The sequence below is a fragment of the Maniola hyperantus genome, chromosome Z, assembly GCF_902806685.2.
Source record: "Maniola hyperantus chromosome Z, iAphHyp1.2, whole genome shotgun sequence".
Taxonomy (NCBI): domain Eukaryota; kingdom Metazoa; phylum Arthropoda; class Insecta; order Lepidoptera; family Nymphalidae; genus Maniola; species Maniola hyperantus.
Genome location: NC_048564.1, coordinates 10,891,099 through 10,896,361, shown reverse-complemented (window position 1 = coordinate 10,896,361; position 5,263 = coordinate 10,891,099).

The window sequence follows — 5,263 nt, the reverse complement described above, 5'->3', positions numbered from 1 at the left end:
TTCTACATTTTCACATTCTATATTGTAGTCACTGTCGTCACTTTCTGCATATGGTACCACTTCCTGTTCTTCATCAGAATCACTATCATTGACATAAACTCTTAATTTATTGTGCTTATTTTTTTCCGGTAAAATTAGCTTGCTTGCATTGATCCTTATTATTTTCAGTTAATATCTCTTCAGTCCCCATATCAGTTTTATCAAGCCTTGTCTTTTATGCTTTATTATTTTCATTGTCATATGTCCTCATGCAAGTTGGCACATTTTGTTCTTTTTCCTAGACCATACTGTCCCGAAATTCATGAACACTAGTTTATTTCCACAAAGAACCAACCACAAAACCACGGGGCGGCGCGATTTTTAGACTGTTAAATAATTTATGGACTAAAGAGCGAAACAGAATGTCCATGGACTTGATCAAGTCTGATCTGCAAATTCGTATCAATTATGAAAGAGTCTTGCTCAGAAAGTTTAGCAAAGCAGTGACGAAGAAAAACTTTTGAAAATGGCAAAATCTAGTGATAAATATTTAAAAAGTAATTGAATAGGATTTCTTTTGATTGAATATGATTTTAATGTAGCCAAAGATAGGTGTTAAATTTTTGTTTTATTTAAGTTTAGTTTTTAGTGTAGGTAGATTATCTAATGTTGATATACTAGTATAAAAGTTTGATAAGTATTTTAATCAATTTTTGTTTTAATTTCAGTTTTTTTATTGTTAGATAATACCCAATGTTGATTTTCTACCAAAATTTGACTGAGCATTAAAGAAATGATTAAGTACATTTTGTTTTAAGTTTAGTTTTTTATGTTTGAAATACCTGAAGTTGTTTTTATTTAAAAGAGGTGCTTATTTTTTTTGAACTAAAAAGACTAATATGCGATTGTATGCATACAGTGTTTTAATTTATATCTAGATTATTATGACAAATAAATATGTTTTTCAAATCATTTCTAGAATCACTTTTGGAATAAGTAGATCTTTTTTTATTGCCCGTCCAACAGCAAACATTTGTAGTTGGATTTGGACTCTAAAACTCCAACTCCATTTGTATCCCCAGAAATGTCCAGGAAATGATAAGTGTGTATCTGGCAACCCACTAACAACCCTTGCATAATATTTAAAGATTTCAACGAAGATTACCTCCAAAACAACAACTTTGCCGTATATAAATTATTGCGTAACGCTGGTTATCAATCATTATTACCAGCGCTACTCGTGGTGCTACTCAAATAGATAATATTTTTTCCAATTTCCCCTGTGAAGCTGGATTTTATGACTCTTTCTTCAGTTACCATCGTCCTTTGTGGGCCCGTTTGTAGAAGTGAACCGTGAAAACCATGGAATTCAAAATATCCTCAATATTCATAAATTTAAAATAAAAGCACTATCCTAAGTTACTACTGTAATAATTGTGACTACAGAACCCTACACTGCGCGTAGCCCGCATTTGGCCGGTTTGTAGAAAATGGTTTGTTTTCTCTGTTCATAACTGGTTATTAATTAATAGTATTTTATCCACTTTTATAGCTGAGTTTCATAACCTGGATATTATATCAACTTTTCATGACTACATTAAAAGTTATGGAGTATGGTCAATATTGGAAAAAATCGTTTGTTTGTCTTGATTAACAAACGATTTTTGTAGTGTAATACTTGCCCTCATCATAATACAATGTTGGAAATTGTCATTACTCATTTACAAGAGTAAACGAGGAAATATTCTGCCTCCTTTGATCACAAAAACATTTGTAAGCTCAGAATATATATTTATTTTTAATATAGATACCACGGACAACACAATGCCTACACAAAAACAAAACTCCTAAAAGACTCAAACTTGTAGATACTAAATTTTAAACTGTGAAATTATTTCTAAGCAGTGCCCAATAGTTATATTTTTTCCTAGGTCCTCAATTGCGGAATTTATTTCTGTATCAATTTCTTTATAATTACGGGATTTAAAAGTCTCACTGTGTAATCGGATCTTTGTTTGTTTGGCTAAAAATTTTAATACTTGAGCTAGGGTTGGTTTTTCCGCCCCATATAGGTACTTGTTTAGTTTTGCATGGCCACCCTTCACTTCACTTGGTGGTTATTATGTCTTCTTTATAACAGCACCATTTCTTCATAATTTGAATATTGTTTAACCAAAAATTATTATAATACGAGTTAAATTTTTCGACTGCCACGCATTGTGGCAAAATGTCAAAAAAATACGACTATAGTATGGAACCCTCGTTGCGCGAGCCTGACTCGCACTTGGCCGGTTTTTAAAATTTTTTTACTACCACATATTTATTTGTTTTACTAGTAGAATATAATATACAATTAACATTTTCATATGAATTAAACTTTCAATTAATTTTTATTGTTTCCTCGCAAATGGATATTTTCACCTACGGTTTCAAGCCATCTATTGCTTAAATTTTCATTTTTTGGAAGTCTGTTATGTAAAACCCAAAATTATGGTTACTCGAGCGGTATGAAAGTAAAAATGTATACCTAACTTCCTCGTAAAAATGTAAAACTTATGCCTCACAAGAAACGATATTCCACCATTTACAAAACTTTCACTTCGGCAACCCTTCACACATTATATTTTCTTTCTCACAGTTTTTGGGCTTTTTTCAAAAAAGTTGTCCCATTATAAAAGTCGTTGTCCGGCCACTTTGATGGTAATTTGATCAAACTTTATGAAAAAAACAAGCTATTGTCTATGCTTACCAATATTGTTTAATATTTAATCTTTTATAATTTAATATGTTAATTCATTTTTAAGAGTTTTAAAAACATAAAATACCAAAAAATAAAAGAGAGGAAGTACCTTCTGACATATGTCCCACTAACACCTTGTCAAGTTTAGAGTCAAAAATTATACCGTCCAAAAATATTTCATGAATATTTGAACACTGAGGTAGTTAATTATGATACTAATTTTAAATAAAAGCCCTAAAACAAAGACATTACGATAGAATTTTATTTAAAAATACAATTTAATTGCTGTCCCGTGAAATTGGTGTTAGTGGAATTTCCGCTTACGCTACCGGCCTTTCGAGGTCTTCTAATGAAAATTGCACCATTTGCAAAATATTTTCGGAATACTGGCAACATTATTAGTCTATGGTAATCGCCATGTTGTATTTTACAAAAGCAGTCGCCAGAAAAACGCAACAGAAGTGGTTGCCTCGACTTGGTTCAAAAAATTTGTTCCACAAACGATACTGATTTTAATAGGTGTGTTTTAATGTTTGTATGTTATTAAAGAGATTTGTTATTCTTTATTTGGAAAGTAAAATTAAATCAGTCTAACCTTTGATTATTAATATGTAATATTGATTTTGAATTTTTAAGGGGTTGTATACGTCACCGCCATTACGCTACCGTGAACCACAGTCGCGTGAATGGAACTGAAAAGTAACGTAATGAAACAATAATGGTGTTTTCATAGGAAGTTGGTTTGTCATCATCATCATCATTTAAACCAACATAAAAAAGATAGAGGTAAGTTTTTAACCTATGATGTATTCTGGTGTGTTAGGCTATATAAACCGCTGTAAAAATATTACGGATGTTAATTATTTCCATAAAAAGGATGGTCTACTAAAAACGTTTTCTCATAGCTACAGCGGTTCCAGGACCTCCCCTTACTGACCCACTCAAATGAACCAGCCAGTATATTATGTTCTTTAAATTTTATAATTTAAGAACTTTATAAAATATATGTTATAATAATTATTTAATTTACGTCTTAGATAGCCAGCCCACACTATTTCACTTGCAAAGATTTCTATCCTGCGGGATATTCGGGATCAAGCGATATCAATCGGTTCAGCAGTTTTTGCTGCAGGTTGTAACAAACGAAACTTCTCGTTTTATAATATTACTGTGATGATTAGCTACATAATAATATTTGATTTGTAATGCTATTTTTTTGTCTTTTTTGACCAATTATGCACGATGCCTTATGTTTCCTAAACGCGATTTTGTATTCCACTATACGTCACTGTCCTATTTTTGATAAAGGTTTATTTTTAGAGAAATGGCTATAAAGTCAGAGATATATAAATATTTTAATGTTTAGAAATGTTATTAAATAATTAGTTATTTGTCACAATTATAAAAAATATTAGATTTATAAGAAAATAGTCAGTGTTTTAACAAAATTCTTTAGTACAAACCATCCAAAAGTAGCGTTAAAGAACATGCTTGTTAAAAACTTCAGTTCAATTTGATGTTATATGTTTAGTTTTAATTATTTTTTAGAAGGCTTATTTGATTAATTTTTCGACATTAAAGATAATTAATGTATAACTTGTTTTATTTCCCTGGAAATCCAATAAAAAGTCAGTGACGTAATGGAACTTCAATTGGGTGGTATCAAGTTAAAAATGAAAATATTTCCAATTATTACATTTATTTTTAATAAAATTTACTATTTTTATATAGTTTATACTATATATTTACAATATAATTACATTTTAAGGCAAAACTAAATTTTTATTTATGTGGAATTCCTATTACGCTACCTACAACTTTTTTGAAAAATGCCCTTTTACAAAATCTTTGTTTTTATAAAACAATAATAAACTTCTTCTTAATTTCTTCTTAATTTGCTTTATGGCTTTCAGTAGTGAACTCATAGAGATAGTATACTTCTTTCTTACATTTCTTTCTATTTGTCACATCCACACAGTTAGTTCCGAATTTTGCCACGCGCCAAAAGAGCCTTGTTGTCGCAATGTTTTTTTCTGGTGTCGGGTCCGGTCGTAGATAGAGTAATAAAGGTAGCTGAGGAACGTTTGCTTTCTCATTCACACTAAATAGAGAGCACTGATAAAGTTACTAATGTGATAAACAGAGACGCAGCTAACCTATTTTTGTCCCTTATCGTGTAACTGGTTTTTTTCAAGAATACGTACAAGAAGTTGCAAAACAAACTTTGAGAATTCGTGGCGTAATTGTATTTCTCATGAGTTATTTACTTGTTTTCACATAAAAAATGTTTAATACAAATATTGTTGATCGGTTAATACAAATATTGACTACTAAACAATGGTAATAATTGTCGTGTCATTCATCGTTACGTCGTGCTATCGCTATCTCATACGCGGTTACACAGTACTTGAATCTACCTATTATTCTATCTACGGGTCCGGTCCTCCAGGCTCCGGATTACTAGTCTATGGTGCCGCCAGCCGTCATTTTTCTCTTGGAGCTGTTTGCACCGTATTAGTATATTGTCTATGGTCTGCACTTTGC